Source organism: Terrapene carolina, unplaced genomic scaffold (assembly GCF_002925995.2).
Source record: "Terrapene carolina triunguis isolate 2854851 unplaced genomic scaffold, T_m_triunguis-2.0 Scaffold633, whole genome shotgun sequence".
In the NCBI taxonomy this organism is placed as follows: Eukaryota; Metazoa; Chordata; order Testudines; family Emydidae; genus Terrapene; species Terrapene triunguis.
Genome location: NW_020664984.1, coordinates 1,365,767 through 1,379,018, shown reverse-complemented (window position 1 = coordinate 1,379,018; position 13,252 = coordinate 1,365,767). Strand labels below are relative to the sequence as shown.

At 44.8% G+C, this 13,252-nt stretch overlaps 1 protein-coding gene across 1 annotated transcript in view; it reads right to left on the bottom strand.

The window, feature by feature from the left end:
• Positions 1-13,252, bottom strand: part of SFXN5 (sideroflexin 5) — a 166,938-nt gene that overhangs the window by 74,900 nt on the left and 78,786 nt on the right. The window lies entirely within an intron of this gene.

Genomic DNA, 13,252 nt, shown 5'->3' with positions numbered 1-13,252 from the left:
TACAGATTAAGGCTGGTCAAAAATTTTCCATCAAAACTTTTTTCTCCCCGACAGAAAATTGGGTTCTCATCTAAACACAATTTTATTGCAGAAAGCACCTCCTTTCCTCAAAAACTTTCTATTTTTCATCAGAGAGGCCTAAAAGGCCCCAAACCAAAAGTTTTGTCTGTAACCCAAATGTTTTTGACAGTTTCTGACCGAATGTCTTCACCCGAAAAAGTGCAATGCAAAAAATTTTCAGCCAAAAATGTCTGAAATTTTTTTGGTTTTCAGGGCTTTCAATTTTCTGACCAAATAAATACATACATAACAATAAATTAAAAAAAAATCAAAATTGTCTGTGGTGAAAAAAAACCCAATATTTTCTGACCACGTCAGTTACACATGTACACGCAGTGTCGTTGTCTTTCTTTGGGAAGAGGCTGAAAAACACTATTACAGTTTGAACACTGCGTGAGCACAATTAGGATTTTCACACCCTCAGTACCCTTCCAAATCCAAGCAGGTTTCCACTGGGACACTGAATGACACTTCTCCTCCTATGGGGTATTTCCCTGCCAAATCGTCCCTTTCTGCTTTCACTCCCCACCCCACCCACACTTTGGCATTAGTGGCATTCAAAAAGAGCCCTACTATATATATTTTTAAATAATCAGAAAAGTGTTTTTTTCCCCTCCCCTTCTTCATTCTCAAAAATGGCTGAGAAGCATTTGCTCAAACATTCCAAGGCCTGGAAAATTTAAGCCCAAAAGGTGAAAGCTAAGTTGTAAGCTACTGGAAAAATGGGGGTTTAGAAAGGGAATCATAGAATATCTGAGTTAGAAGGGACCTCAGGAGATCATCTAGTCCAACCCCCTGCTCAAAGCAAGACCAATCCCCAGACAGATTTTTGCCCCAGATCCCTAAGTGGCCCCCTCAAGGATTGAACTCACAATGCTGGGTTTAGCGGGCCAATGCTCAAACCACTGAGCTATCCCTCCCCCCCTCAGACAATCCTAACCACGGTTCCTGGTCCCACTATACCTATACTACAGCTACAGTATTCATAAATTTAATTCACTGAATCTGCAGAGATATCATATTTTGTTTCGCTACCGAACTCCTCTGCTTGGAGTTTTTCAGGATTTGAATGCAAAATGCAGGAGCAGCAGCTTTTGAAAAGAGAAAAGGTTGAGCTGAGCCACTGCTGTGAAGTTACTAGTAATAAAAACCATTTTACTTTCAGATTCAATTTGGGGCCACAGATGAACTCTCTTTTCCGTCTGTAACACCCACCCTGCTGTGAATATGAAATTAAATGTTGATATAGATTTAAATCCAATCTCCCCAAATTCTCGACGCAAGGTGTAGATTTAAGAAACTAATGAGGGTTTGTTTTTACCGTTTTGAAATTATTTTACCCAATCTGTGAACTCTTTCCCGCAGGTCGCAAAGTGGGACCACCTAAATTGGGAAAGGAGAATGCCCTGTAACACACTGGTATTTTTGATCTCAGATCATTGCAAATAAAAGGGGGACCAGCAAAGACTTGTTAATGGGTTTTAATTGCGAGGGGCTGGCCAGAGGTATTATGTCCAGTGGGCCAAATGCATCACTAAGGTAACTCAATGCTAATGGAGTTACTCCAGGGGTGAGTATAGTTAATTATTGTTATTTATTTGTATTACCATCCAAGATCAGGCCCCATTCTGCAAAGGCATAACAAAGAGACAGTCCCTGTACCATAGAGTGTAGTGTTTGCTTAGCAGCTTGAAAATAACATTGCTTTCTCTCTTGGGTCTCCATTTGCCTCTGGCAAACTCTATTTTCCCCTCCAATTTTTTTATGGAGGGTCTTTGTCCCACTTCCCTATTGTCAGCATCAACAATGCGGTCAGCTCAGTGCTGACAGCAGAGTTTGCAGTGCTGTGAGCAGAGTTTGCAGTGTTGCCAGAACTCTGGATTTTACCATGAGTGCCACAACATTTGGTGTGTTTTTTTAAAGCCCCAGCTCCTGGAGTCAAGGATTATGTAAGAACCTCAGCTCTCACATAAAAAAAATTCTTGCCTTTCTGGTTGCAGAGCAAGGCTTGAAAGCACGACCCTAGTGTAACCTAAAGTCTCAGAAGCCAAAAGACAAATTAAAAAAAAAATCTCCCCAAATTATTATTTTTTAAATCTCTCTATTTTTCAGCCAATTGTGATTTTTCTGAGACCTGATGAATGGTTTTGGGGATTGGCAATGCTGAGTTTGTTCAATAAAAGCCCAATCCTTCTCCCCCTCAAATCCATGGGAAAGCTCCCAGTGAGGGCCAGAACTGGGATTTGTGCTCGCTCTTATATCTGTTTCTGAAGTAGTGGAGTAACAATATTAGTGGGTCACCTACCAAGAGGTATTTTTATTTATTTTTCAGTGGTGGATTTTTACAAAGAAATAGATACTGAGAACCCAGAGAACACTGCCTATCAGACCACAACAGCTCTTCCCTTCTAACTACAAAGGGTTAGGAGGAGATTTACATCGGAGACAGATTACCCAACATCTGCCTGTTGCATGGCTCCTTGCACCTTCCTTTGAAGCATCTGGTGCTAGCCACTGGTGGAGACAAGGAGCCTGGGCTAGATGGACCATGGGTTTGATTCAGTCTGGCAATTCCAATGTTCCAACAATGTAAAGGCTGCATAGGCGCTGATTCCGTGGGTGCTCCAGGTGCTTAGTACCCACTGGCAGCCAGCTCCCCACCCCCAGTGCCTCCCGCCCTCCTGCTGATCAGCGCTTCTCCCTCCCTGATCAGTTGTTTCGCGGCATGCAGGAGGCTCTGGGAGGGAGGGGAAGGAGTGGGGATAGGGCACACTGGGGGGAGGGGCAGAGCAGGGGTGGGAAGAGGCGGGACGGAGGTGGAGGCTTGGAGGAAGGGGATGGGTGGGAGAGCGGGGGGTTAAGCACCCCCCGGTCCCGGAGGAAGCCAGCGCCTATGAAAGGCTGAGTTTAATGCTGGCATTTGAACTATCAACCTGCCAGTGTCCACGGAAGGAGATTCAGACCTACGGAAAGGGAACTAAACGAGGCTCGCCTGTCCTTCAGCCTCAAAGGCACCAGCACAAAGCTTCAGAGGGTGCAGCATAAAAGGGGCCAACAGAGGGCACAAAACATAGCTAATAAAAAGGGCAGGTCAAGGTAGAAGAAGCAGAATACCCGCTTGAGGTCAGATGCAAAGGAGGAAGGAGATTGGGAAGCAGGCAGAGACGAAGGTGGGGAGAGGGAAGGAGAAGAGAAGAGAGGACAAGAGAGAGAGGAGGAGTGTGGGTTGGAGCAAAGAGGGAAAAGGGACGAGGAGTTGGGATCAAGGGGGTATGGGATGAGAGGAAGGCAGGAGAAGGGAAACCATGGAACCAGAGCCAGCATTAGAGGAGACCGTGGAAGGAGGGTGAAAGAGAGAGGCTGGTTTGGGGCAGAGGGACAGATGTTTCTATTGAAGAAAATAGCAAGGTCTTGAGCAGAAAAGGAAGAGGTGGGGCAGGGGCACAGGAGGCAAGGTGGGATATGGTGAGAAAGCAGGACAGAAACGCAGGCGCAAGGGAGTCACGCAGGGCACTGAAGGACAAGAATCTTAAACTTCATTTGGTAGGTGACGAAGATCCAGTGGAGGGACTCAAAGAGAGGAGCAACGTGGTCCATGCACAACCTGGTCTATGTCCCTATAAGTAAACTAAAGATAAACAGCCATGTGGCACAGAAGGGGAAGAGGGGAGGGGCTTTACTTACGAATGCACATCAACATTAAACACACAGCAATCCATGCAAATGGATATTGCCCTTCATAGAGGCAACGGCATGCCCACGGGCAATGAGATGCAGCAGGCTGTAGGAGTGGGGCGGAAAGCTACTCTGGCAGCGGGGAAAGAGAAGCCACTGCAGCAACAAGGGGAAATGCTGTGGAGAAGAAAGAGGTGCTTGGAGGGAAAAGGCAGCAGGCAGAGATCCTGGAGTTCCCATAAGGTGGTCTGGAGGACGTTGAGATACCGATCCACAGTGCCCCAGGCTTGTAGTGATACAGCACACTGCTGTGTGGACACAAGCACCGGAGTATGTGCTGGCACGGTATGCACGCACTCCACTATAGTGTTTTATTGGCTGAACTGTATCAACAAATCTTAAACCGGAGCAACACCTGTTTGTAGACACGTCCTCAGACAAGTCTGGCTGTCCTTCTGAAAGATATGCCACAGCTCCAACAGAAGTTATGGGTTTGATGCAGGGGTGAAAGTTGGCCGGTATGGTGTACCGGTAAGAAGCCGGTACCGGCCCGTACCCCGTCGCTGTCCCTTTTGTCCCCTCTATCGGCGGCCCTGCCGGTAGGGACGCTACTGGCAGGGCTGCCAACTGGGGGGGGGGGGGCAGCTGCCTTGGGGCCAGCGATTTAAAAGGGCCTGGGGCTCCCGACTGCCACCGCTGCTAAAGTGGCAGCGGCTGGAGCCCCTGGCCCTTTTAAATCGTCGCCGGAGCTCCGGGCGGCATGGGGCCCAGGTAGCGCGGATGGGCTGGTTGGGGGAGGCTGACCCCCAGCCCCACCCCTTCCGCATGAGGCCCCGCCCCTTCCAGGGGCCCAGAGCCAGGGCCCCGTACCAGTAAGAATTTAATATTTCTTTATCCCCTGGTTTGATGAAGAAACTATTGGGTGAGGTTCTCCAGCCTATGTTATGCCGGTGGCCAGACTACATGATCATCATCAGACAATGGTAGATTCTCCGTCACTGACAATTTTAAAATCAAGATTGGATGGTTTTCTAAAAGATCTGCTTGAGGAATTATTGTGGGGAAGTTCTATGGCCTGTGTAGTATAGGAGATCGGACTAGCTGAACTCACAGTGGTCCTGTGATGGGGTGTCTACCCCACACAAGGCCTGAGAAGGGAAAAAAAGCCAACTAACCCTATGACAGGCTGCACCTGGAGGAGAGTTGGGAGAGAGGGTGATGAAGCCTAGCTGGGGGAGGAGCTGGGCTAGGCAGAAAGAGAGGAAGTTGGTGGTATAAAAGGGCAGCAGGAAGGCACCCTGCAGTCAAGCCCTAGAGAGGAGGGGAGTTGGCAATAGACAAGGAGGAGTTCTAGGGAGAGTGAGGCCTCAGATTCTGTTCGTCCTTTGAGTTCGAAGAGGACCATGACATCACTGATTGATTTGGTTTCTGTGAATATGTGAATGGCTGATCAAGCAAATTTTAGCTTTGAACTGTCTCTGGCACACTGAACAAGAGATGCCGCTATGGGTTAGTTGATTAAGAGCAGACATGCTGCTGTTGTGAGATTTATGTTGCTGGCGCTTCTGCTCTCCCTCAGTAGTTCTCCTCTGCTCATAGACTGTAGCTCCAGTATGGATCAGATTTCGCCAGGTAGAACGATCTTGAGCGAGATCTTCTGACTCCAGCAAGAACCCGAGAGAGGCTGAAGTAGCCAGAGGGAACAGAGAAGATTCCGGTAGTGACCCCGGGTGGGCCAGAAGATGGTTAAGAAAGATAAGAAGGAGTTTGGGGAAGATAGCGACAGGGTCTGGGAGCAAGCAGACCATGGTTGCCAAACACAGGGTGAATGGGCTGGAACATGGAGCAGTGGGCAGGCCTGGGTTCCCCTAACAGCCACTGGGATGTGGCACGGGCTGGGCAGAAGAGCGGAAGAGCACCTGAGACAGTTTGTATGGAGAGACTTTGTTACTGCAGAAGGGGAGGACTATAGTGACCTGGCCAGAGGGCTGAGTCATGAAGAGGGAGAAACCTGACTCCAGAGAGAGAGAGCAGCTGAGAGAGGGGGTGTCAGACAGGTCGGGAGCTAATCCCCAGACAAGCCACAAAGAGGCCTCTCAGCGGTGAGTAGTGAACCCCAGGACAGCCCCGCTCTGGCCTTGGAATTCCTGAATCTATGAATAATGGTCCTTTCTGGCCTTAAAAATCTATGAACAGTTATGGAAGGAGAGAAGCAAAGAAATAGGAGCAGGAGTCTTTGGGAGTTTGCTTAGGGCAGGGATCCAGGACTCAGAGCCACATACTAACGTATAATAGAAGTCAAACAGGCAAAGAAAGTTCATCACTTGCTCTTAGAATCAGGAGCAGGAGGAAAAAATCACTGAGTGACAGAATCCAGGTTCCTGCTAATCTCTAAGGAGGCATGGGGCCACTCTCCCTCCCCCCCCCCGCCCTATTTTGAACTGACCTCCTCCTAGTTCTAAATGTTTCTTTACTGCACTAAGTGGTAGAAAGTCCTGAGGACAGTGGGTGGCCGCCTGCTCCCTCTCACAAACTGATTATGGGCTATAACACCAAATTCACAGGCTGTCAATGCAGCCACTCCACACTGCTCACAAACAATTATCGGGAAGAGGGAGCTGGGATTAGAAAACGCCACAGGGGCACCTTCGCCTAGACAGGAGAGTGAAAAATTGTGTGCGTGTGTGAGTTGGTGTATGATGGGGGATGGCGGTGGGGAAGGAGACAGGGAAGAAGACTACCTTGCAGGAGATAACAGAGGAGATGGTGAGTAAAGGTGGCTACTCGATCGCTCTGTGCTTTAGCATTTAAGCAGAGTGCACGAAAGGCAGTTCCTGCCCTGTCGTGCTTACACTCCCAACGAGCCAAACACAGCATAGACAGGTGGCACCTGGAAGCCCAGCGAGGGAAATCACTAGCATAGTGATTTCTTTAGCTTTGTCGTTGTGGTATATTATTGACTCTCTTCTTGTGGCCATCATGGAGGCAGGGAGTCTTTAGGAGGGAGTAAATGAAGAGAGGGAGGTGATCAGGAAGGCGTTCCATTCACAGGACAGAAGCTTGGGAGGAAAACAGAGACACGTTTGCAGGAGAAGTGGATGAACGTGGCAACAAGGCCCCAGCACTGATGAAGCGGTGTGTGTGTGTGTGTGTTGTACTGGGGTATGTCTACACCACATCTGAGGTCATGGTTCAGGCTCTTCAGCTATTTTAGGGAGCTAGCATGAGCCTCACTAGCACAAGTCTGTGTACCCAGGCTGGGAGGTTGACTCCCAGAAGCAGTGCTGACGTACCCTTAGTGACTAGATCAGAGATGTAGACGGTGGTGGGGTTATGTAGGGCCTTGAAGACAAAGAAGAGACACTTGATCTTGTGGCAGTGCATAAGAGGGAGTCACAGGCCTTCCTACCGAATGATCAATTCATTCCTATTCAAGTGACATTTGTGAAAACCATCTGCTCCTCCCTCTCTGTTCTTATTGCACAGACCAGCTCTAGCATCTCTGTTGCACAGACATGCTCTAGCATCGAATGGGCATGGACAAACAGCAGGCATCCTGCTAATACCAGTCTGAATCAAAGTTCTGACGAGTACTAGCAGAGTACCAAAGTAAAGAAATGAATATTGCTTTCCACTAGCTATAATGCTGGGACACCATTTCTAGAAATATTCTCTCTAGACTGAGATACTAAGACTTCAGTGATACCCATTCACTAAACAGCATACACCTCTACCCCGATATAACGCTGTCCTCGGGAGCCAAAAAATCTTACCGCGTTATATCGAGCTTGCTTTGATCCGCCGGAGTACGCAGCCCCGCCCCCCCGGAGCACTGCTTTACCGCATTATATCCAAATTCGTGTTATATCGGGGTAGAGGTGTACCTTGAAGTACCTCTGAGAAAACCCAGGGTAATGGTGTTAGTAATTCAGCAGATACTACCCCTACTCCTGTTGTTGACGTGCTGAGTTAACAGCAGAAAGGCTATTTTTCAGATGAGGCATCACACTAAAGTCCTGACATTTTGTGTTCACATTTGCTAAACTACTCATGGCATCTCTAAACCTAATTTCCTGGCCAAATTTTAATTAATCTAATTACATTCTGTGGCCCTAAATTCTCCCTCAAGTTTCAATTAAATATTCTGTTCTCCACTCCCTGTACTAAACTGGTGTGCCATGCTGCGGTGTGCTGTTAAAGAACCACCTCGCAAGTGGCTGCTCTTCCGTATATGGTTTGTATAGATCCATATTTTCAACTTAAGACGGGGGGAGCTGTGACTGCTCAGTACCTCTGAAATTCACACACTGTCATCTTATTATTAACTATTTGTATTACCAGAGTGCCTAAGAGCACTTGTGATGGGCCAGGATCAAACTGAGAAATCTAAATTTAGTGGGTATTTTTGAAAATTTTGGCCTAAATTTCTCAAGTACTTGGTATCCTACAAGTCAAGAGATGCTATATAAATGTAAGTTACTATTACTACCACTATTCAGGGTCAAAGATTTGGGAATGCCTGCACAGTTTGGAAAGATCAGGGCAGTAAAATACCATCTCTGCTGACGCACATCATCTACTACAGAGTGCTCCCGATCTACAGGCTGCAGCGTCACAGCAAGGCTCCTCAAAGATCTTACATTACGAAATCACAGTAGTGATTGCATAATGTTGTAACCTGATGTCCACTGTAAGCCTGATATTTTTTGAAACACCTTCAGCTTCCAATTCTGTCAGATCCTTCTGTCAGAATTCTGCACTGTGTGGTCTCTAGCCTAGAGGAAAACTTTATGGGAGAGTTTTAGTTTAGTCGAGCAGGGCATTTTTGAGGTAAGGCATTTTTTGGTTTTGCAAACGTCTAACATTTTTCTGCAGTGCCAGATCTCAAAAAATAGCATGGTCAACAAACTTCACTTTATTGTATTCCATTAGTGCTGGTGGTGAACTAGGGCCTATTTCAATGTCCAGTGAAGTCAATGGAAAGGTTCCCATTTGACTTCAGTGGGTTTTGGATTGGCTCCTTATGATTTAGTTCGTGTTGGTCCTGCTTTGAGCAGGGGGTGGGACTAGATGACCTCCTGAAGTTCCTTCCAACCCTGATATTTTATTATTCTAATTGCACAAAACTATTTTTGATGATGCTAGATACAAAAGTTGGGAGTTGCATGGAAATTATAGCCTCAGAGCTCCAGCTCCCAGCACAATTTACAAACTTCTTCACACCATTTACCATCTTTGTAGAAACAAACAGAAAAAAAATCTTAAACCAAATAAGCTCTGATTCAAGCAGCTTAGCACCTGTACAGAAGCCTCAGTGGAATTTGTAAGCCCTGGAAGCCAAACAGTTCTGGCTCAAGGAGTTAAGAAACTTAGTGGATTTCTTTGGGTGTAGCAAGTAACATAAGCTAAATAGCTCTGGTTGTAGCTCAGATAGAAGCTACCTCAAGACAGTCCAAAACAATTTCCGTAGTATTCTTTTCTGTTTGTTTTTTAAAGGTGTAAGTTACATCTTTCTGGAAGTAGCATCACTAAGGGCTAGCTACATGAGAAATTTGCACTGGTATAACGTTAAACAAGTGTTTAAAACACAGTGGAATTAGGGCACTAACTTACAACTTGCGGGACCTGGGTTCAAGCCCTGCTCTGCCGCAGACTTCCTGTAAGGTTTTGGTCAAATCATTTGGTCTCTCCAAACCTCAGTTTCCCCTCTGTACAATGGGGATGATGACACTGACCTGCCTCTCAGGGGTGTTGCGAGGCTAAATCCATTATCTGAGAGCTCCGATATTTCAGACGATCTCAATACCCAGAATAGATAGCGTTAAACTGGTGCAAAAGGGTTTGTGGACACACTAAATTTCAGTTTAAGAGTGGCTTATTTCAATACCGTTAACCCTGTTCCCAGTTGACTTAGACTAAATTGAAATAAGTCTCACATACCGAAATAAGCATCCACAAAGCCTCTTGCACTGGTTTAACTAGATCAGTTTAAATTCACAACTTAAATTATACTGGTACAACCTTCTCATGTAAACAAGCTCACATTTAATTTCAATGGGATTACTTATGTGCTGAAAGTTTAGGCACATGCTTAGGTACTTGGTTGGATCAGGACATAATCTCTACTCAAAAATCCATTACACATAATGAAATCCATCTTAAGCAATGCAGTTGCCCTAAGCCTCACAAAAATAGGTTGCCTGTGAGAGCTGGTCATAGAATCATAGAATATCAGTGTTGGAAGGGACCTCAGGAGGTCATCTAGTCCAACCCCCTGCTCAAAGCAGGACCAATCCCCAACATCACTAAATGGCCCCCTCAAGGATTTGAACACTCAACCCTGGGTTTAGCAGGCCAATGCTCAAACCACTGAGCTATCCCTCCCCCCTTTAATTGATTATGTACAAAACCTTGGATGCTTTAAAGTGATTGTTTAAAATAGTGGGGCACCTATTAGAGAGTCAGTCCTTAGTGCAGGTGTCACTGTATATAAAAGTGGATGAGAGTTATGCTAAGCACAGGGTCTGAGCATCCCTAAAACTGTAGCTCACCTTTGCACATGTGCTAAATAAAGAGTAATTAGTTTCATTACATTGTTTCCAAGGGAAAACGTATGACATCTGATGCCTCAGCCAACTAGACAAGGTAATTAAGAGACTATGTTTCTCTTCTGTATTATACCCAGACTGTTGTTACACTAAATTCTCCATTATTTTCCTCACCTCTCTTTAGTTTCACTGATCCCTAGAACACCAGGGTGCTCATCAGCAGCAAAATCAAGTTGGCCAGCCTCCACCGTGCATATTAAAAGTCAGCATTTGGGGGGAAGGGAGGAAAAAGTAGCAATCATATCACCGTAAAATTACAGTGTTGTTAAAAGACAAATGTCTCCATGTGAACAGTGACTGGCACATTAAAATGTTTATGTAACATGATGCCCCTTGGTGGGTCATCGGCAGCAGGGACTGAACCTAGGTCCTCTGGATCTAAAAGCATAAGCCTCTACTGCATGAGCTAAAAGACTCAGCTGTCAAAGCTGTCGCTAGGGAACAAGATGACTGCCTTCTTACGCACCTATCTCCAACATGAAGAAAAAAGAACTGCTTAATCATGGGGGACTTCAATTTGAGAGTGACATATGCTGGAGGTCTCATGCTGCCAGGACTAAAACATTCTTGGAATTTCTAAACATTATAGATGTCAAGTTCCTAACACATTCCAAAAGTATTGCCGCCAACAAGGGGGAATTCTTTATTAGACCTTCTCCTAAGGGATAAAGAGGAACTGATCACAGAACTAAAAATTAATGGGCGCTTAGGTACAAGAGATCATGACTTGATCACACTTATAATGTGCAAGCAGAATAAAGTCCAGATCAGTAATATATATATACTTGGTGCTTTAATAGGGCCAATTTCACAAAGCTGAAAACAATTATAAGCTAAATAAGCTGGGAGGAAGAATTTAATCAGAAAATGTGAATGATAATTGGGAAGCATTTAAGAACACCTTAGTAGATGACTAAAATGCCACAATCCCACAACTGAGAGAGAAGACGGTGCTGGTTAAAAAAATAACCTGCTTTACAGGGGAAGTTAAGGCAGCTATAAAAAAATAATATCTAACAAATGGAAGACAGGGGAAATTGATAGTAATTAATATAAATCATAAATTAGGAATTGTAGAAATTTGATAAGGGAAGCAAAGGAACACAAGGCAAAATCTATGACCAACATCATTAAGAAGAAAGAGTTTTTAAAATATATAAGGAACAGAAAAGTATCCTGACAATGGTCTTGGTCAATTACTAAATGGAAATGGTAGACTTATCAATAATAGCAGCAAAGAGTCTGGTGGCACCTTATAGACTAACAGACGTATTGGAGCATGAGCTTTCGTGGGTGAATACCCACTTCGTCGGATGCATGAGGTAATAGTGCATAAAAGGCAGAAGTGTTCAATAAATACTTCTGTTCTGTATTTGGGAGAAAAACAGATGACCTAGCCTCATCAGATGGTGATGATAACACTTTCCATTCCCCTAGTACCTTTGGAGGATGTTAAACAGAAACTACTAACGTTACACATTTTTAAATTAGCATGTCCAAATAAATTACATTCAAGAGTTTTAAAAGAGCTGGCTGAGGAGCTTGCTGAACTGTTAATGCTGTTTTTCAATAAATCTTGGAGCACTGGGAAAGTTCCAGAAGACTGGAAGAATGCTCATACTGTGCCAATTATTAAAAAGGGTAAGCGGGAAGACCTGGGTAATTATAGGCCTTATCAGCCGGCCATCAATCCCAAGCAAGCTAATGGAGCAACTGATATGGCATTCAATTAATAAAAATGCAAAGGAGGGTAATGTAATTAATGCCAAATCAAAATGGATTTTTGGAAAAGAGATCCTGTCAGACTAACTTGATATCTTTTTTTGATGAGATTACAAGTTTCGTTGATAAAGGTAATGGCATTGACATAGTACACCTCTACCCTGATATAACGCGACCCGATATAACACGAATTCGGATATAACACGGTAAAGCAGCGCTCCGGGGGGGTGGGGCTGCGCGCTCCGGCAGATCAAAGCAAGTTCGATACAACGCGGTTTCACCTATAACACGGTAAGATATTTTGGCTCTCGAGGACAGCGTTATATTGGGGTAGAGGTGTATATTTAGACTTCTCTACAGCTTTTGACTTAGTACGGACAGTATGGCCATTCTTATGTGCCATGTGACATTTTGATTAAACAACTAGAAAAATGTAACCTTAACATGGGACACATTAAATGGATTAAAAACTGGCTAACCAATAGGTCTCAAAATGTAATTATAAGTGGGGAATCATCATCGAGTGGGTGTGTTTCCAGTGGGTCCTGCAAGAATCAGTTCTTGGTCCTAGACTATTTAACATTTTTATCAATGACCTTGAAGACATCATAAAATTATCACTGATAGAGTTTGCAGATGACACAAAAATTGGGGAAGTGATAAATAATGAAAAGGATAGGTCACTGATACAGATTGCGTCATACACTAGGTGCAAGCAAATAATGAATTTTAATATGTAAGTGTAAATGTATACATTTGGAACAAAGAACATAGACCATATGTACATAATGGGAGAGGACTCTACCCAGGGAAGCAGTGACTCTGAAAAAGTTTTGGGGCTAAGGTGGATAATCAGCTGAACATGAGCTCCCAGTGTGATTCTGTGGCCAAAAGGGCTAATGTGATCCTGGGATGCATAAACAGGGGACTCTCAAGCAGGAGTAGAGAGGTTATTTTACTTCTGTATTTGGCACAGGTGTTACTGCTGCTGGAATCCTGTGTCCAGTTCTGGTGCCCACAATTCAAGGAGGAGGTTGATAAATTGGAGAGGGGTCAGAGAAGAGCCACGAGAATAATTAAAGGCTTAGAAAACCTGCCTTCTAGTGATAGACTCAAAGAGCTCCATCTATTTAACTTAACAAAGAGAAGGTTAAGGGATGACTTGATCACAATATATAAGTATCTAC